The sequence below is a fragment of the Silene latifolia genome, chromosome 5 (genome assembly GCF_048544455.1).
Source record: "Silene latifolia isolate original U9 population chromosome 5, ASM4854445v1, whole genome shotgun sequence".
Taxonomy (NCBI): Eukaryota; Viridiplantae; Streptophyta; class Magnoliopsida; order Caryophyllales; family Caryophyllaceae; genus Silene; species Silene latifolia.
Window position 1 is genome coordinate 53,286,572 of NC_133530.1, and position 21,764 is coordinate 53,308,335.

A 21,764-nucleotide genomic window follows, 5' to 3' on the forward strand; every position below is an offset into this window, starting at 1 on the left:
TGCCTCCACCGCTCCGTTGGTTTGGGGACGGTATGGGGATGATCGATGTCGTTTGATTTTGTATTTGTCCAGCAAGGCTTGTGTTTCCGCCCGGAAGTGAGAGCCTTGATCGCTGATGATTTCATGGGGTACCCCATATCTGCAGATGATGTTGTTTTGGATGAACTTGGCCACTTGTTTGGCGGTCAAGACTGCATATGACTGCGATTCCACCCATTTGGTGAAGTAGTCGATGGCGACGAGGACGAAACAATGCCCCTTGGTGCCTACCGGGTTAACTTTCCCGATGATGTCGATGCCCCAGGTTGAGAAAGGCCAGGGTGACGTCATGGTGTATAAAAGGGATGGTGGTATGTGTTGTATGTTGGCGAAGATTTGGCAATTGTGGCAATGTTTAACGTAGTTACGGTAATCAGCTTCCATGGTGGTCCAGTAGTAACCTAGCCGCATGATCTTCCGGGTAAGCATCATTGCGCTCATGTGAGGGCCACATACTCCGTCGTGGACCTCTCCCATGACTTTTTTGGCTTTGTGATGGTCAATGCAAATGAGGAGAATCCCTTGAGGTGTTCTTTTGTATAGTTGATTTTTTTTTTGAAGAAACCCGTAAGGGTACTAATTCATTAATCTTAAATCAACAAACAAAGCAGCAGCAGCCGGAGGTGGCAACTCAACTGTCCAAACACGTCTACCTATCACATTTGGCTCATAATGTGCGAGCAAATGCGCTACAAAATTACGAGTCCTACGAACAAAAGACCAAGCAATCGAATCAAAAGCATTACATAAACTTCGGATATCGTCTAAAACTAAAAAATACTCATTGCGTCCCTCCTTGCTGCTCTTAATATCCTCAATCAACTGACGATAATCGCTTTCCATGACAATATTTTGATAGCCTTGTTCCCTTGCTTCTTTCAGCCCTTCAAACAACGCCACAGCTTCCGCTACCCTCGGTTCCCAATACTCCAGTCTTCGGTTGGACACTCCCCATAGACACATCCCCCTTTCATCCCGACATACAATCCCCACTCCCACGCCCACCTCCTCCTTTGATGCCGCATCCACGTTAATCTTTATTCGACCCGCCATAGGTGGAACCCAACTATCCCTCTCCCCTTGCCTGACCTCACCCCGTCCCGTTCTTCCCTCACCTCTCTTTTCCTCCCCCTCATTCGCAATCGCAATTTCCTGTTCCACTTCCCATACACGCCGTACAACCACCCTCGCCTCACTCTCCCTTCCTTCAAACACCTTCTTGTTTCTTCCTTCCCATATGGCCCAACATCCTATCATAAACCGCATATGTTGATCATCCCCTAACTCCCTCATCCTGGCCTCCACCCACTCCCTCACCCTCTCAAACCCATCATTTCCTTCCTCCTCCAAACCCAACCCGTCCCATACCCTCCCTGCCCACCCACAACCCCGAAAAAGATGAATGAGAGATTCAGTCGGACCTTCGCACATTGGGCAAGTGATATCCTCGCAACATCCCCGCTTGTGTAGCTGCTCCCTGGTTGCAATCGCCTCACGACATAATTGCCAGAAAAATATTTTAATCCTCGGCCAAGTGGGTGCTCTCCATATCTTATTCCATAGCCATTGCTCCCGGCTCCAATCTGATTGCTCCGTATCCCCATACCCCCCTTCCAACAGCATTTTGTATGCCGATCTAACCGAGTACGTGCCATCCTTTTCCCCCACCCAAAACCACGAGTCCACTGGCCTGTTTTCACTAATGCGAATGCTCAAAATGCGTTGAACCTCAAAGAGAAGAAACATACCTTCTAACCTTGCTCGATCCCACCCCGTACCAGCGTTATCAAAAAGGTCCGCAACACGGATATTCTCGTTCCCATTACATGGTGAAATAGGATACCCCTCATTAGAGTTAATCACCCATGGGTCTTTCCATACAAGAGTATCCATACCATCCCCAATTCTCCTCCTTAATCCCTTCTTCAACACCCCTCTAGCTTCCCATATCCCCCTCCATGTATAACTAGGATTGTGTCCTAACTCCGCCTCCAAAAACGAGCTACCTGCAAAATATCGTCCCCTCATAACCCGAGCCCATAACGTGTCACTGTTCGCGATCAACCTCCATGCTTGTTTCCCTAAAAGCGCAGAATTAAATTTCTCCATGTCCCGGAAGCCTAATCCTCCCTTGCACTTCGGCTGACAAAGACGGGACCAAGCCACCCATGCAATCTTCCTCTTCCCACCTTCACTGCCCCACCAGAATTGAGAAATAAGGGACCGAAGCTCATTACAAAAGGTAGCGGGAATTTTAAACATACTCATAATATAGGTAGGAATAGATTGGGCAATTGCCTTTTCAAGACTTCCCTACCCGCCCTAGACAATGTCTTCCCATACCACCCTGTCAATTTCTTACTGAGTTTGTCTCTCAAGATATCCGTAAGAGCCTTCTTCGATCTTCCCACTACAGTGGGCAACCCAAGATATTTCTCTTGGGCTTCCACGGCCTCAACCCCGAGCACAGCCGCAAGCTGTTGCCTCCTCTCCTCACGTACCCCCTTGCCAAAAGACACGGTAGTTTTTTCCAGACTCACAAGTTGACCCGAAGCTTTCTCATACCTCCGCAACACGTCCAGCACACGAGCCGCCTCTCTGTCATTAGCTCTCACAAAAAGGATACTATCGTCTGCAAAAAATAGGTGAGAAATAATTGGTGCTTGGGCAGCTATGCGGACACCATGTAAAGTACCAGCTTCCACTTCCCTTTGAATAAGACTAGACAAGACCTCGGCGCAAAGAATAAACAAATAGGGCGAGAGTGGATCCCCCTGTCGGAGTCCACGGGTCGGTTTGAAATCCTCCGTAGGGGACCCGTTGATGAGGATAGCGAAAGATACAGAGGTTACACAGTCCATCACTCGCTCCACGCAAGAACTATCAAAGCCCATAACCCGTAAAACTCTCTCCAAAAACACCCATTCAACACGGTCATACGCCTTAGCCATATCTAATTTTATCGCCATATGCCCCTCCCTGCTCCTCGAATTCTTCATATAATGGAACATCTCAAAAGCTATAAGAGTATTATCAGTTATTTGCCGCCCCGGGGTAAAAGCACTTTGGTTTTCCGACACCACGTCTCCTAAGAAGATCTTCAGACGGTTGGCTAGCACCTTCGAAACGAGTTTATAAATGACGTTACATAGGCTAATGGGTCGATAATCACTCATTTTGTCGGGAGCTTTCTTTTTTGGAATTAGCACAATGAAGGTTTTATTCAGTCTCCTTGGTGACTTAGCCCCCCGTAATATACCCAACACCTCCTGAGTCACTAAAGGACCAACTACCCCCCAGTAAGTTTGGAAGAACAGTCCGTTCATCCCATCAGGTCCGGGGGCCTTCATCGGGTGCATTTGTTGTAAAGCTTCCTCTACCTCTTCCACCCTATATTCACTAAAGAGAATGGTGTTCATACGTGCAGTGACCCGGCCTGTTATCCCCTCCAACTCTTCCTCAAAATCCGCGGGTCTCGAGGTTTGAAAAAGTCCTTGAAAATACCGCCTAGCTACTGCTCCAACTCCTTCGTTGCCCTCATGAATCAGCCCATTCTCATCTGTAATTTTAGAGATGTGATTTTTACGCTTTCGCTGGCTAGCACGTTGGTGGAAGAATTTCGTATTTCGATCGCCCTCCTTAAGCCAAAGAGCACGCGACCTCTGTCTCCAAAACATTTCCTCCTGTCTCCGTAACTCCGATAGTTCAGCAACCAGCTTCTTCCTCCTCCTTACTTGTTCAACCGATCGACCTCCCTCATTTAATCGTTCAAGAGGTCGTCTCTTCCTATTGATATCTCGGACTATCTTGCCCACATTCACACCCTTCCATTTTTCTAACTCCGTCGCACAATCAGTTAGAGCTTCTACCACATCTCCCACGCCATTCTCCCATCCCCTTCTAATAGCCTCTTCACATCCTTCTTCCCCCACCCATAATTTCTCAAATCGAAATAATTTGCCTCCTCGCCCAGCCGTACTCCTTGCATCGAACATTAATTTGATCGGGGTATGATCCGACCATTCCCGTCCCAAATGTCGAAGCTTCGCATAAGGGAAGAGGTCAGTCCATTCGCTCGTGCACAAGGCCCTATCCAGCCGACATTGCCTATTTGCGTCCTCAGCTTGGCCGTTATCAAAAGTAAAAGGATAGCTCTCGAAAGGTATATCCCGTAAACCACACTCCTCCACTGCATCTCGGAAATTATTCATTTGCCACTGTGGTCTGCTCCCACCTTTCATCTCGGTTGAAAAAAGAATTTCATTATAATCACCTATACAAACCCATGGAATCAAAGATTGGTTAGCAAGAAAACGAAGTAATTCCCACGACAAGTGACGGTCAGTCACATTTGGCCAGCCATAGAAGCCCGTCACTCTCCATTCCCGACCCTCCTCACGGACCACAAAATCCATGTGATGGACAGAAGCGGACTGGAACTCCCACTGAATATCCTTCTTCCACATAAAAGCCAAACCCCCGGATCTCCCCACACTGTCAACCTCCATCCCCATATAACCCTCAAACTTCAAGCGAACCTTTCTCATCTCACGACCACAGAGTTTGGTTTCGCAAAGGAACACCATGGCCGGGGCTTCTCTCCGTATAAGATCACGGAGTGCGCTAACTGCATCGGGGTTGCCCAAGCCCCGACAGTTTATGCTCAAGAGATTCATTGGGCCGGGCGGGGCTGAGTCATCTCAACCACCGCCTCAGGTATAACCACCCCTGGTTCGAAACGTCCCTTTTTAGCTAAGCTCACCACCACCCCTCCTTCCTCCTTCCTACTCCTTTTCCCGCAGCTCTCCAACACCCCCTTATCTCCATCACCATCCTCAAATTCACGTGGCCTTCGAGTCCAGGTAGCTCCACCCCCATCACTCTTCCCCTGTTTTGACACCTTCTCCCCCCCTGCCCTCTCCACCATGGCCACACACACATGTTCCATAGTCTCTTGTTCCCCATATCTCGCCCTGTTATCACCCCCCTTTTCCCCCTCCACCTGACTTCCCAAGCTGATTTCTCCTCCTTCTGATACCTGCACTCTACTCTTCGCCCCTTCCTCTTTATCAGTTCTTTTCTTAGTCTTATAATGTAGAGCCACCCTATTCAGCCGCTCAATCATATTTTCCACATCTGCGCAACTAGTGGAATGCGCAACCTTCTCGAACTCCTCTTCCAGCACCCTCCCCGTCCTTCCTGTTACCCCTTTACTGGTCTTTACTACCCTCCAAGGAGACGCCCTCAGGCTATCCCCATACAACAGTTCCCCTTCTTCGTATGGCCCATCATCGCAGACTTTCTCTCCGTGTCCCAAAATCCCGCAACCATAGCAATATGTGGGTAGTTTCTCATAGGATACTCGAAATTTAGTAACTCCTCCCCTCATCATCTGTATATTCACGTGTGGTTTAAGGGGCTTGCGCACATCATGCATTATCCGCATCCTAACAGCTCTATCCAATTCCATATTAGGGCTAACCTCCATCGTGATAAACCTCCCCAATTGGTCCCCAATTCTTTTCATATTGTGTTCATTTGCTCTGCCCACAATAGGTAATTCATAGATACGACTCCATATTGGTACCATATTAAGAGGAACATCAGATAATTTACCTTCCAGATTTGGCTCATTGAAGCATCACACAAATTTTTCGAAATGCCATGGCTGCCCATCAAGAACTCTCGCCTAATCGCGCTCTGAGGCAAACTTGAATATGAAAGTCTTCTCCTTTGCGTCAATAATATTCCCAAGCACCTCCTTTGACGAATTCCATAATCGAATCATCGAGTCAATAGCCGCCTTCGTATTTACTGCCCTAGCCGCCCAGATTTTGCCTATTAGCATCACGTATTGCGTGGGTGCACCAACCTCTTCCCCCTTCTCCCATTCAAAAAATTCCTCACCTCCTTCATCACTACTTTGTTGAATATCTTTTCCGTGCCTTCGTATAGTGTTGTTTGGTTCCATAACTAGAGAATAAAGATTCAACCTACACGTATACGCATAGGAGAACTCCCCGATCGAAAGGATGAGAAACGAGAAAACCCTAGACGGAGCCCTAGGAGAAAACCCTAGACCTTTTTTTGTAATAGAAAGTCAAATTGGCCATTATTTTTTGTATTGTTGATTTTGGTTTATCACGAATTGTGATGCAAGTAAACGGATGGCTCTTTGTCCTCTTGGGTCAGAGTTGGGAGGGAATTCATTTTTGGTTTTGTAGTTGAGGATGGCTTGGTACCAAGGTTCATCATAGCTTCCCTCGTCATTGTTGATGGCACAAATGTGAGCTGGCTCGCTCCTTCTCTCGACACATAGGGGCATCGATGTCATGTCGTCAGGTATGTTGACGAGTGCGGCAAGTTTCGCTAGGGCATCAGCAAATTGATTTTCCTCTCGTGGCAAGTGGAAGTAGTCGACTTGGTCGAAGAACTCGGCCTCTTGATTGATTTTTGCTCGGTAGGGAGCTAAGTTGTCACTTCGGATTTTCCATGATCCGGACACCTGATTGATGATGAGCGAGGAATCGTCGTGGACCCTCAGTCTTTTGATGCCAAGTGTGATGGCTGCTTGTAGGCCGATGAGGCATGCTTCATACTCAGCGGCATTGTTGGTGACGGCGAAGTCCAGCTTGACTGAGATCGGAACATGTTCTCCCTCTGGCGATATTAGGAGGACTCCTACCCCGAAGCCTCTCAGATTAGATGCACCGTCGAAGTATAGGTCCCCTGCGTTAGAATCGGCACAAAGGATGTCTTCGTCAGGAAGTGACAATGTGTCGGTCGTTGGATCCCCGTTGACGGGATTTTCTGCCATTAAATCGGCGACTGCTCTTCCCTTAATAACCTTGAGGGGTACAAACTTGAGATCGAACTTGGATAGCATGAGTGTCTACCTAGACATCCTTTCGTTTAGTACGGGTTTTTCGAAGATGTATTTGACCGGGTCCATCTTGGAGTAGATGTTGACCGTGTAGCTAAGCATGTAATACCGCAGCTTCTTGGTTGACCATACTAGGGCAAGGCATGTCTTTTCCAGCTGGGTGTACCTTGTCTCGTACTCAATCAACTTTATGCTGATGTAGTAGATGGCTCGTTCCTCGCCGTCGATTGTTTGTGCTAGCATAGCTCCCATGGCTGTGTCTGTGACAGTCAGATATAGGGATAAAGGGATCCCCGGTTGAGGTGGCATGAGGACAGGAGGTTTGGATAGGATTTCCTTTATCCTGTCGAAGGCCTTTTGACAGTCGTGGTCCCAATCGGTGTGATCGGAGGCGCGAAGTTTCTTAAATATTGGTTCACAAATCATGGTGAGATTGGCAATGAAGCGGCTGATGTATTGGACCTGACCGAGAAAATCCCAGAATCTCCTTCTTGTTCCTAGGCCGAGGCATTTGCTGAAGGGCTTTGATTTTGGTTAGATCAATCTCAATGCCTCTTTTGCTGACGACATGTTCCAAGAGTTTTCCGGAGGTGACCTCGAATGCGCACTTCTGAGGATTTAGTCTCATGTTATATTTCCGCAGAGGAGCAAAGAATTTTCGAAGGGTATTGATGTGGCCGTCCCGTTCTCTCGATTTGACAATCATGTCATCGACATACACCTCTAACTTCTTGTGGATCATATCATGTAGGAGAGTGGTAGCGGTTCTTTGGTAGGTTGCTTCGGTGTTGATGAGGTCGAAAGGCGTGACCGTGTAGTAATATGTACCCCACTATGTAGTGAATGTAGTCTTGTGCATGTCTTCCTCAGCCATTTTAATCTGGTTGTACCCAGCATACCCGTTCATGAATGATAGGAGTGCATGTTCAGCAGTGTTGTCTACCAGAATGTCAACATGTGGCAAAGGGAAGTCGTCCTTTGGACTTGCCTTGTTCAGATCCCTGATGTCGACGCAAACCCGAATTCTCCCGTCTTTCTTCGGTACAGGAACAATGTTGGCCACCCAATCAGAGTATTATGATACTTTGATGAACTCGGCCTTTAATTGTTTGTCTACTTCTTCCTTGATTTTCAGGGCCCATTCAGGACGCATTCGGCGTAGCTTCTGCTTCACGGGTTTAGCTCCGGGCTTAATGGGTATCCGGTGCTCTGCAATTTCCCTGTCAATCCCAAACATGTCTCTGTAGGACCAGGCGAATACGTCCTTGTATTCGTAGAGGAGGTCAATGAACTATTGTCTTTCTGAGGGGTCAAGGGTTGTCCCTATCCTAAGTTCTTGAGGTGTGTTGTCAGTTCCTACGTTAATAGGTTCCGTCTCTTCAATGATGGGGGTTCTGGTTTCCCGTTTGTCAATTTTTTGGCTAGGTGAGGTGGGTAGTCACTCAAGTCAAATTCCTCATAGTCATTCAGAATTGCATTGCAGTTAAATTAAGACGAGTCATAAGCAAACTTAGCGTTCATTAAGTTGACACGAGCGAAAATCTCGGAGAGGACAGACATCTCATGGTCGGTCAGAGGCGACACAGCAGAGGAGGTGGCCCCTGGAACAGGCTCTTGGTTGTCACCTTTCATGGGAGTGAGGGTGACCCTAGTAGACTCAGCCTCTGAATCAGCCACAACCTTGTGATAAAATTGTGGGAAGAGGACCTCGACTAGGACATCATGAGTGTCGGGAGCTATGACAGACTATGACTCCAACTCTGACTCAGATTCAGATTCTTCTCCACTTCCCTCTTTAAACATAGGGCCTTCTCCAGTTGTGATCTTGAGAATGCGGCCTCGGCGATCGGTCCACTTGACGGTCTTCCTCCAGCCTTGTGTAGCTTTCTCCGGGTCAGTGTCGGAGATCAAGGCGGTTGGGTCAAATTGGTTGTCCTTCAGGGCGATGTTGATAATGTCCCCATAGTCGAGGTGCTTGATGTTATCTTCTCCAAAGAGGAGAGTGACAGCTTGTCCATCGAGGCATAACGACGGCTTAGACTCGGTTAATGCAGCTTCGGTGTTGTCGAGGATGAAGTAGCAGTCCTGTAAAACTTCCACACCCGGGTATCTGGCCGTGGCCAAAGAGTCATAGATCGGCTCCGGAAAGCCATGGTAGAGCTCTGATTCTCCCTCGGGGACAAAGTATCCGTTGAGGGTCAGATGATAGGGACGGAGGATAACTCCGTGCTTCTTGCGTTTTTGAACTAGGAGGTTCATCTCCTGGATATCTTCATCGGTAGGCTCATATCCCAGTCCGAAGGGAATGTTGGGGACCTTAGCCTGTTTCAAGGGAGGTCAGGTGCTCTTCAGTGGATTGAGAGGAATACCCGAAAAGTAACCCTGGCGCATCATGATGCAGTTGACTGTGAGGTTGGCAAAAGGGTCACAATCAAAGGGTGTTGATTCATCAGTTATGGCATTCACAGCTTAGAATCCCCACATTTCATTGTCATCTTCCTCAATGGTCTGGGAGGCTATTCCCTTTCTCATGACAGCGTTGATCGGGGAAACAGGAATTGTGATTGTTTTCCCGTTGAAGGGGACCCTGGTCTTCTAGTGGAGAGTTGAGGTAAATGCCTTGACTGCGTGAATCCAGGGACGTCCCAGGAGTATATTGAAGGAGGCGTCGATGTCGACCACCTGAAAACTAGTTTGCCTTTCCAGTGGTCCGGTTGCGACAGTTAGAGTGATAAGCCCTGCGATCTTGCGACGAGTGTCGTCGTAGGCGCGTACTCCTTTATTTGTTGGGACCAAATCGGCTTCTTTAATACGCAACTTGTGAGCAGTCTTGAGGGAATGACATTTACCGCGGATCCGTCATCTACAAGGACCATGGGCACATTCTTCCTGAGACATTGTACGGTAATGTACATGGCAAGGTTATGATTGGCTCCAAAGGGAGGGATATCTTCGTCAGGGAAGACGATTGGGTTGTTCAAGTCAGGGGCATCCCTCGTCATATGTGCCACTATATCTTCAGGGGAAGAGGTGGAGGGCACAGTTAATTTTCCCAAGGCCTGTAGCAAAGCCTGTTGATGCTCAAAGGATGTCGCGATCAGTTGCCAGATCGAGATCTCGACTTTTGCCTTCTGAAGCTGCTTGAGGATCGAATTCTCAGGAGCTCTTGGTTGAGTGTCTACTTCCGGGACGACTTGGTCGTTTGTTGTTGGAGCGACCGCTGAATTGTTCGGGTTCTGATAGGGAAGTCCGGACCGGGTAAGGTGACCGATCTCTTTCGCCCATTTCTCTTTCCCTGGGACAATATAGACATCTTCAACATCATCTCTCCAGATGCCATTGATTTCATGATCTCGAAGGCACCTTGGAGAGGTATTCCTTGGTGGGCAATTTTTGTGAGGGATATTTTTGTGAGGGTAATTTTTGTGAGGGTAGTTTTTGTGAGGTTGATTATTGTGAGGTACATGCCATAATGGTCGCGAGATCAATCCGTCCTAGTGAGGGTAGTTTTGGGCGCTCGGGGAACTCTCCCTTGGGCGTGGTGGTGGAGGATTGAAGATAAGTCGGTGGTAGGCATCGTCAAGTCGGGTGATCCTCTCGGATAGGTTGGCTATGGCTTCCTCAACCTGTTGGAACATGGTGAGCATAGTTGCGGCCCTGAACATAAATACCCCATCCAAGGGATCTTTCTCAAAGGTGTTTACCTCGTCACCAATTGGCAGGATGAGGTGAGAGCAGTCCAGAGTTGGTTCATCTTTGGAGATAGCGTGGATTCCAAGAGAATTTGTTTTGTTGTTTGGCTTAGTTGGTGGGGGTAAAGGCAATTCCCCTTTCTCGATCATGTCTTGGATGATGTGTTTGAGTTTAAAGCGGGTTTCTGTATCATGCCCTTTCCCTTGATGGTACTGACAGTAGGCATTGGGGTTCCAGAAGCGGGATTTCTTAGCATCGGTCGGATCCGGGGTGGGTCCGCTTGGTTGTAACTTTCCCTGGTCCATGAGCCTCTTCGGGGCACTTGCATAAGTTGACCCTATATTAGTGAACACTCTCTGGGGGCGCTCAGCTCTCTTAGCAGATGGTTCAACGAGGTTGACCTCATCAATCTTGTTTGTTTGACCATAAGGGCGAGACCCGGTTGAGGTGGATCCTTGGTAGCCTCTGCCAGTGGTCTTAGCCAAGACACCCTTCCGGAGGTCATCTTCAATGCGTGTCCCCAGAATTTGCAGATCCTGGAAGGACTTAATATTTTGATACCTCAGTAAATTGGCATACACTGGGCGACGATTGTTGACGAACTTTTCCACCAAAGTTGATTCACTCGGCTTGCTGACCAGCTGAGTACTTACCCTCCTCCAACGAGTTAAGAACTCGGTGAATCCCTCCATGTCGTTCTGGGTTAGGACCTCAAGGGTACGGGTATTAGCTTGGATTTCAACATTGTCAGCGTATTGCTTGGCGAATTCAACTGCGAGTTCATCCCAAGTAGTAAGGTTCTTCGGATAGAGGGAGTAGTACCACAGACGAGGGATCGATTCCAAAGAGGACGGAAAGATCCGGGTAAAGAGCTCATGTTTGACCCCTTAAATGGCCATGTAGTCTTTGAAGACACGGATATGATTGACCGGGTCCTCCACTCCTTTGAACTTAGGTACATCAGTTAGGGTAAAGTTGTCGGGTAATTGATCCCCAACAGGTTCGAACCTTCGGTTGTTCTCAAGATGGATATTGTTACCCCGGGCTAGGAGCTGTTCATCCAAGAGCTTTAGACTCTTCTCAGTTTCAGTCAAAGGTAGAGTATTATGTTCCCTAGCTTCTTTGATTTCCAGGGTGTCGATACGGGTCTCGACACGATCCAGAGTGACCTTAAGAGCGGTGAGCAGGCTGGCTAGCTGAGCAGTCGTGACATCTCTGTTGTTATCATTGTTGTTGCTGTTGACAGACGAAGTTGAAGATGGGGCCATGGTTCTAAGGCAAAAAAAACGGCTCACATTACAACTCAATCCGACACGGTTCAAAGACTGAACGCAGACAACACAAAGGACGAGACAAAGATCAGACTCAACAAGACGATGGTGACCGTGTATGGTTCCTCGGTGCTGACTCGATTTATGACGTGACGGTGTTGACCGAACTTTTGACACGCGTCCAATGTAGCGGCGTGACGCCATTGGACGAGTCTCATGGTGAGACGACTCATAAGTAATGACCTATAAGTACGTTTGCTTCGACTCGATTGTAATACCCCGTATTTTTATATAATAAATTAAACGGATATTATTATATATTAATTATTATACATTTTATATTACTAATTAAGGCGGGTAAATTGTTGAGTCGATAATTATGTTAAGTTATTTTATTTAACCCACGTTGTATCGATATAAGTTAATTGTGACGGGTTTATATGGAATTCGACTTTTAATAAAATATCTTTATTATAAATATTATTATTATTATATATTATTATTATTCTAATATTGTTATTATATTATTACAATCACATACCATAATCATTCCTCTTTATTCCGTTACTATTTTTCCAGCACACAAACACAAGCTTTATGATTAGGCTTCTTCCTTTTCTTGCTTTATACATGTGCTTGTCCATACAACCGTCCATACTCCTTCCTTCTTTATTCAACTTTAATCATCAACCTCACTACACACTCCCTCATTCACGCCTCCCTCCTACCTATTTTATTCAGATTGCATCTCGGCTTTCACGCAATAAGAGAGAGTGAGAGTGATCTTGGTTGTTGACGGTTCAGCAAGGAAGGGCTGGGGGTGGTCGTGGTGGTCAATGGGCGGCCGTAGTGGCTGTAGAGGTGGCACGAATATGGTAAGCACAACCTCCCTCCTCTGTTTTTCGAATTTCAGTCGGGTTTTTGGGGGTTTTTCGTGCCTTGTTGAGGCTTTGTTAGTGGTTGTTGTCAGGTTATATGGGTAGTATGGTGAGTGGCGAGTGTAGTGGTGGTGGTTAGGACCGTTTTTGGTGGTGGTAGTGGCGGTAAAACGCAGCAGCGACGGGGGGTGGCAAAACGGGTTAAAGCAGGGGATTCTCAGGTGGTTTAAGTGGTTAAGTTGGGGTGGCACCACTGTGGACTCGGGGGAGGTCGAAACAGTGGTGCCACGGTGTCGGGGTTCGTGGGCTGGTGGCGACCAGAATCGTGGTGGTTGGCAAGGGAGTGGGTGTTGTCTGCGGTGGTGGTATGGCGAGGAACAGAGGGGTTTGGTGAGTCGTGGTGGTGGAACCAGGCCATTTGACGGCGCTGGTCTGACTCACCGGCGGGAGTCGACTCCGGTGAAGGTGCTGGTGAGTGCTCAGGTCAGACCCGGTGTCTGACCTGGTGGTTGTCACGGTGGAATGGGGTGCGTGGGAGTTCGGGAAATGGTGTGGAAGTCGTGGGTTGAGTCGTGTGTGTTAGTCGACGTCGATTCGTTTCTTTATTAATTATGTTATCGTATTTTGTAATTAATTTAACTTCCGAGTTAATTAAATAATTAAAGACGAGTTTGGGTCGAGTGTTTAAGCTGTTTAAATTCGATTCGGGTTTCTTAATCGTTAATTCATTTAGATCTTTTAATTAACATAATAATTATTTAATTCAATGCCGAGTCACTTCAATAATTATTTAATTCAATGCCGAGTCACTTCAATAATTATTTAATTCAATGCCGAGTCACTTCAATAATTATTTAATTCAATGCCCGAGTCACTTAAATAATTATTAAATTCAATTCCCGAGTCACTTAAATAATTATTTAATTCAATTCCTGAGTTACTTAAATAATCATTTAATTTAATCTCCGAGTCATTTAAATAATTTAGAGAATTTAGAGACGGGTTTGGAGTCGGGTTGGTTAAACTGGAAAATTACTATATCGGGAAAGTTTCCATTTTAAGAAATTCTACTTTAATAACTTTCTATTTTGGGAAGTTGGGTCAAATACTAATCGGGTTATTTTAACTATCAATTGGGCATAAGTTGGTGTCGGGATTGTATTTCGGGGAAAACTGCTATTTCGGGAGATATCCATATTTAGCAATTAGTAATTATAAATATTATAATTGTTTTAGGTGACGGATTCGTGAAGGATCGATAATCAAATTCATTGCTTTATTTCTGGACTGCTTAACTGCTTAATTGGATTTGCTGGCACTTGAGGTAGGGAAATACACTTGTCCTATTATCGTCATTGTTGAATTGTGTTGACTTGATTCCTGGTTGTTGCTTACGTTATCATTTATATTCGGAAAGGTGATTGACTGATTTGATCGTATTGAGCATGATATCACAACATCGGGTAACTGGCATGATTTTATGATTCATCAGTTCATTGATTTATATATATATATATATTGTGTTGCATCAATTTCTTTTGAGCATTCATATGCATTGGAGTTGGAGGATGGTGTGGTGGTGATGAGATCGTGATACGATGTGATGTTGTGATAAGGCCCAGGCGGGTTCTGCAGGACCTGCCCTGGATAACCTGTTTGTTGAGTGGTATATCGACGACGGTCGATTGATAGTCTGCCGGGGATCGGTATGGCTGGGCGTTCCGGGTTTGTGTGTGATTGAGTTGTGATGGAGATGGAGGTGGCGGAGTATCATGCATATCATATTTATTGTTTTATTGTTTTCCCTACTCAACCTCGCGGTTGACCCTGTGTATTCGTGAACACCTGTGACGACCCAAATATTGGCGAGCAGACTTGACAGGTTTAAGAGATAGAACGGGAGCTGGATGGGCGTGAGACATTGGATCAGACGACTTAGTAGCTAGATCATCATCTAGAAGACTTTCACTTTTAATTATGTCAGTTCTTGTAATTTGAGTTGAAAAGAGTATTTGTAATAATTAAGTTAAAATATTACATAAATTGCCTTGGAGTTTAATTTGTTATTCACTACCTCGGGAAACCGAGATGGTAACAGTCCGTTTTATTAGGGAATGTCTTGACGAGGACTTCTTTTATAAACCGGGGTGTTACAAAGTGGTATCAGAGCGAACGATCCTCAGGCCTAAACCAATGAGCCCAATGAACATAGGAAGAGTCTAAATAAAATGAACCCCGGGATAGAACTGTTAGGAGCACACTACGGTAAGGTATGAGTTAGGGGCCCCCTCACACCGAGCCAGTGGTCCTCTCAGTTGAACCGGAAACCATGAGTGTATACGAGAGAAAGGGTAGAATAGTGCTTGAGGTTGAACAGGAAATTCATCTGCCATTGCCTAAGTGTTAATTGATTGATACATTGATTATTGCAGGACAACGCTACGGTAAGTAAATTGTATGAATGATGTGTTGATAGTACTACTAGGACTAAGTAATATGCGGTTATGTGATCCCGAAGCCATGTTAGTATAGTCTGGTGATAGTAATAAGAAACACGATAGAATTTCATATCTTTAGTCATCACAATCGTGATTTAGATGTAATGAGTAGATCGAGATGCGAAGGGATTCTATGGGGTAGATGTTACGAATTGTACAGTGTGATATTTAAGTTAGGATGGATTAGTATCGATAGTATAGTTGTAAGAATTGGGACATAGAAAATGAATGACTTAGTGATAAAACTAGTTTTGATTGATTTTACTCTAAAATTGACCTTGCTGCCATTTCTTCTCTGTTTATTGCCTGCGGATGAAAATTTTATGAGAGATAGCCTCGTGAATTAGTGTTCAATTAGCGTCGGTTTCATACTTATATGATATACGGATTAGGAGTAATAAATACTTTAGTAAGCTGTGGTTAGGAAGTTCCTGTGCAGTGATGTTTGACCAACGATTTTAAAAAAAAAAAAAAAAAAAAAAATCTCATTTAAATTGTATTAATAATTTTTGCATAATTTCAACTCCACCGATCAAAAGAGTCGCATGTGTTTTCAAATTAATAAGCCACGAAAAATCTTGATGTTTCAATATTAAATAATAAATTTTGCAAACTGACCCAAGTTTTTGAACCAATTGCTGTCACATGTTTGTTTGGACCAACTGAGTTGTAAAATTATTTAAACGTGGAATTCGTGTGCCTTAAACCTAATTCTTTTTCCCTGTGCTTTTAATCTCCATGTTTTATAAAAGTAATATGAATCAAGTTTTAATCGAACGGTTATTTATTCGTGATCTTTGAAAGTTACAACGTAAATCAAAACATTTAAAATGTGTGTTCAATGTTGAATTTTTATACAATTGTTTGATTAATTCATGAACTTTAATAATGCGAATTTATAATGTTTTATATGACGACAGTAGCACGCATGTTCAGTAATTATGCATCTTAACAAGTGACAAAAATTTAAAACTTAGTTGATAACATGGTTGGCATGATAGTATGAGTAAAATTTAATACCTTTAATTTATTTTTAATCAAGAGTGAAATGTTTATACGAGTCCAGTTGTTTGCATATTTTATATACATTTGGCATGTTGTAATATTTTATATCATATTTGCATAGTGGTCGGATATATATATAAATATAAAACCATATTTTCATAATCGTGTAAATTGATGACGATAAAAGTTAATTTGATTGTTCTAAAATAATCGCATGAATAATTATAGTAATGATTGTGTCTAAATGTTCACACACGTAGAATGTCATTTGAATTCTAATGTCTTTTATGTGAGTCTGTGTGCCTAAAGTTATACTTATTACTTTCATTGCATTAACTTATTTCAGTTGAACCTAAAACCTATAACATGATAATAAAATGATTGTCGTTATTCCTTATTGAATATGTTCATTATTATATTGTCATAAAATACTAAAGTGATTCTTGCAATTGTAGCACGACATTTGACATATCTATATTTTCGAGTCGTTACTATCAATTATATTTTAATAAAGATTGGTTATGATAATTATACTGGCAATTATAATAGGATAACCCTTTGGATGATTCACATGATATGCATTGGTTTATATGATAGTCTTGCATGATTAACTTTCCAATATCGCTGTTTACTCGCTTGTTTGACTCGACCAATAAATTGTCAAATTTGTCAATCAATGTGCATTCGTCATTCGTGAATAAATCCCAAACCCTTTGATATGAGGATTAAAAATATTTCTAGACTGATAAGTACTGCGAAACTGATTGTCTTTGGTAAGGATTAGTTAACTTAAGCGAGAGTTGAGAATCTTTTATTTTTATTTTTATTTTTAAATTGTTAGCAGTAATTGAGAACTTTGGTTATAATAATGAAGGTTACGAGGACGTAACCATGTTTTTAGTTGGGGAGGATTGTAAAATCTTGATGCTTAATTTGCACTTGTTTGTAGGTTATAGTTGACCAAGTTGACCTTTAGTTGTGGAGTACCTATGCAAATGAGTTCTATATGATTTGTTCCTACTTCTGTTAGTTGGTTGATGTGTAAAAGGAGAGTGTGATTAAACTACTGGTAATGTGTTATGAGTTAGCCTATGAGCTGAGTTATGGTTACGGGAGATACGTTGCGGTCCAGTGCGACCATGGTTAATGAGTTTATGTTGAGTTTGAGATCGGAATTGAGATGGAAAGATGATGGTGTTTTCAGATGATTATATAGTATTATACATTTGTGTTCGCAGGTAGTTATTAGTTGTAGTTAATCGAGTTAAGTAAAGAAGAGCTAAAACTTCGGGACGAAATTTATTTTTAGGAGGGCAGAATGTAACATTCCGTATTTATTACGTTTAATCGATGAGTCAAAAGTGTGTTAACCGTGTTAGAATTGCGTAACGTCCGTAAGTACAATACACAATACCTTTCTGTTGTTGAGTATGGGAGCGAACTTCGGGACGAAGTTCATTTTAAGGGGGGAAGACTGTAATACCCCGTATTTTTATATAATAAATTAAACGGATATTATTATATATTAATTATTATACATTTTATATTACTAATTAAGGCGGGTAAATTGTTGAGTCGATAATTATGTTAAGTTATTTTATTTAACCCACGTTGTATCGATATAAGTTAATTGTGACGGGTTTATATGGAATTCGACTTTTAATAAAATATCTTTATTATAAATATTATTATTATTATATATTATTATTATTCTAATATTGTTATTATATTATTACAATCACATACCATAATCATTCCTCTTTATTCCGTTACTATTTTTCCAGCACACAAACACAAGCTTTATGATTAGGCTTCTTCCTTTTCTTGCTTTATACATGTGCTTGTCCATACAACCGTCCATACTCCTTCCTTCTTTATTCAACTTTAATCATCAACCTCACTACACACTCCCTCATTCACGCCTCCCTCCTACCTATTTTATTCAGATTGCATCTCGGCTTTCACGCAATAAGAGAGAGTGAGAGTGATCTTGGTTGTTGACGGTTCAGCAAGGAAGGGCTGGGGGTGGTCGTGGTGGTCAATGGGCGGCCGTAGTGGCTGTAGAGGTGGCACGAATATGGTAAGCACAACCTCCCTCCTCTGTTTTTCGAATTTCAGTCGGGTTTTTGGGGGTTTTTCGTGCCTTGTTGAGGCTTTGTTAGTGGTTGTTGTCAGGTTATATGGGTAGTATGGTGAGTGGCGAGTGTAGTGGTGGTGGTTAGGACCGTTTTTGGTGGTGGTAGTGGCGGTAAAACGCAGCGGCGACGGGGGTGGCAAAACGGGTTAAAGCAGGGGATTCTCAGGTGGTTTAAGTGGTTAAGTTGGGGTGGCACCACTGTGGACTCGGGGGAGGTCGAAACAGTGGTGCCACGGTGTCGGGGTTCGTGGGCTGGTGGCGACCAGAATCGTGGTGGTTGGCAAGGGAGTGGGTGTTGTTCTGCGGTGGTGGTATGGCGAGGAACAGAGGGGTTTGGTGAGTCGTGGTGGTGGAACCAGGCCATTTTGGCCGCTGGTCCGACTCACCGGCGGGAGTCGACTCCGGTGAAGGTCTTTGGTGAGTGCTCGAGTCGACCGGTGTCTGACCTGGTGGTTGTCACGGTGGAATGGGGTGCGTGGGAGTTCGGGAAATGGTGTGGAAGTCGTGGGTTGAGTCGTGTGTGTTAGTCGACGTCGATTCGTTTCTTTATTAATTATGTTATCGTATTTTGTAATTAATTTAACTTCCGAGTTAATTAAATAATTAAAGACGAGTTTGGGTGAGTGAGTGTTTAATTTGTTTAAATTCGATTCGGGTTTCTTAATCGTTAATTCATTTAGATCTTTTAATTAACATAATAATTATTTAATTCAATGCCGAGTCACTTCAATAATTATTTAATTCAATGCCGAGTCACTTCAATAATTATTTAATTCAATGCCGAGTCACTTCAATAATTATTTAATTCAATGCCCGAGTCACTTAAATAATTATTAAATTCAATTCCCGAGTCACTTAAATAATTATTTAATTCAATTCCTGAGTTACTTAAATAATCATTTAATTTAATCTCCGAGTCATTTAAATAATTTAGAGAATTTAGAGACGGGTTTGGAGTCGGGTTGGTTAAACTGGAAAATTACTATATCGGGAAAGTTTCCATTTTAAGAAATTCTACTTTAATAACTTTCTATTTTGGGAAGTTGGGTCAAATACTAATCGGGTTATTTTAACTATCAATTGGGCATAAGTTGGTGTCGGGATTGTATTTCGGGGAAAACTGCTATTTCGGGAGATATCCATATTTAGCAATTAGTAATTATAAATATTATAATTGTTTTAGGTGACGGATTCGTGAAGGATCGATAATCAAATTCATTGCTTTATTTCTGGACTGCTTAACTGCTTAATTGGATTTGCTGGCACTTGAGGTAGGGAAATACACTTGTCCTATTATCGTCATTGTTGAATTGTGTTGACTTGATTCCTGGTTGTTGCTTACGTTATCATTTATATTCGGAAAGGTGATTGACTGATTTGATCGTATTGAGCATGATATCACAACATCGGGTAACTGGCATGATTTTATGATTCATCAGTTCATTGATTTATATATATATATATATTGTGTTGCATCAATTTCTTTTGAGCATTCATATGCATTGGAGTTGGAGGATGGTGTGGTGGTGATGAGATCGTGATACGATGTGATGTTGTGATAAGGCCGGGCGGGTTCGCAGACGCCTGGATAACCTCATTTGTTTGGTGGTATATCGACGACGGTCGATTGATAGTCCGGGGATCGGTATGGTGGGCGTTCCGGGTTTGTGTGTGATTGAGTTGTGATGGAGATGGAGGTGGCGGAGTATCATGCATATCATATTTATTGTTTTATTGTTTTCCCTACTCAACCTCGCGGTTGACCCTGTGTATTCGTGAACACCTGTGACGACCCAAATATTGGCGAGCAGACTTGACAGGTTTAAGAGATAGAACGGGAGCTGGATGGGCGTGAGACATTGGATCAGACGACTTAGTAGCTAGATCATCATCTAGAAGACTTTCACTTTTAATTATGTCAGTTCTTGTAATTTGAGTTGAAAAGAGTATTTGTAATAATTAAGTTAAAATATTACATAAATTGCCTTGGAGTTTAATTTGTTATTCACTACCTCGGGAAACCGAGATGGTAACAGTCCGTTTTATGAGGGAATGTCTTGACGAGGACTTCTTTTATAAACCGGGGTGTTACATCGATAGACATGAGGCGGAATTGGAATGGTGGACTGAAGTTTTCGAAAATAGAAATTTTCAAAAAGATTCATTTGTCGCTTTATGGACAGCTTTCAAAGATAGAGATCTCCGCAAGTCGGTTAGTTGAAAGGGTTGTCTTAAGTTTATTTGCAAAAGACGGTTTGAGTTTGAATCGGCTCAGAAAACAATGTATTGTCTCCCAAGACGGTTTTTGAAATTCAAAATTGTATGTTTTGAAAATCGAGTTTGAAATGTTTGAAGAGGTCTCAGGGACAGTGCATGGTCCTCGGGATCTCGAAATTGTCTCGAGAAAAGGGTATGTGCTTTTCCCAGGTTTTAAAAGAGCCATTGTCGGCGCGAAACGGGTTAAAATCTGTGTCTAGACGCGGCGATTATAACGGCGTAAAAAGGTGGTTTGAAATGGTTCTAAAAAAACGAATTTGAAAATCGTAATTACGACGGCCTAGAAAGGCGTGTTGAAATGGTTATAAAAACCGGGTTTGAAAATCATCATTACGACGGCCTAGAAAGGCGTGCAACGGTCGGCAAAAGACCGAGGTTTGAAATGGCCATTATAACGGCGCAAAAAGGTGATTTTGAAGGTTTGAAAATGACACAGAAGGACTCATGATCAAGTAGCACATAAGCACTCACAGTTCATTATATTATGCATTATGCTGACACGGGTTTTGGCTTAGAAGGGTGGGTTACACACCAAGCAATCAAACCCCGGTTTGCGAGAGGGATACCAATCCAAACAAAATGTGTAAGGAGGGTGCGCCAGCCTCGTGCTCGAAAGTGATGAAAGCTCTTTGACGAAACATAAATGTGTGACGTCAATGGTATGCTTGACTCAATCGGGATTCAAAACGCGGGGATGAGAAAACTCACGCCGACGAGACGAGCCAATTGGTCGATAAAGGTTAGGTTGTGGGCCCGGACAAGGAACCCGACCGTGACCGTAATATCAATTAATGCATTCCAACCAAGACCTCGTTCGAGTCTCACCATCTAGGGATCACAAAGACGTAAGTGTCCTAGTTTTCCCCAGCGGAGTCGCCAATCTGTGCACATCGCCCACCTGCAAGCCCAGCTGATCTGTGGATATACAGCGGTCTTTTGAAAGCCACACTCGGCGGCGTAAAAATGCTTTTGACCGGATCGTTTTAGATCGGTCGGTTTCGTCTCGGTAAGGGTCTCGAAACGATTAGAGATGTTCAGAGTCGCCACCAAGCATTTGTGGGATGCTTGGAACCCGTTCGAAAT

The 21,764-nt window shown here is 43.6% G+C and overlaps 2 long non-coding RNA genes across 2 annotated transcripts; both read left to right on the plus strand.

The window, feature by feature from the left end:
- Positions 1 to 13,914: 13,914 nt before the first annotated feature.
- On the plus strand, positions 13,915 to 14,823 carry LOC141656112 (uncharacterized). Its single transcript, XR_012548348.1, has 2 exons — positions 13,915 to 14,088; positions 14,638 to 14,823. It is a non-coding gene; the product is annotated as an uncharacterized LOC141656112 (long non-coding RNA).
- Positions 14,824 to 19,501: 4,678 nt separating this feature from the next.
- Positions 19,502 to 20,401, plus strand: LOC141656113 (uncharacterized). Its single transcript, XR_012548349.1, has 2 exons — positions 19,502 to 19,675; positions 20,216 to 20,401. It is a non-coding gene; the product is annotated as an uncharacterized LOC141656113 (long non-coding RNA).
- The last annotated feature ends 1,363 nt before the right edge of the window (positions 20,402 to 21,764 follow it).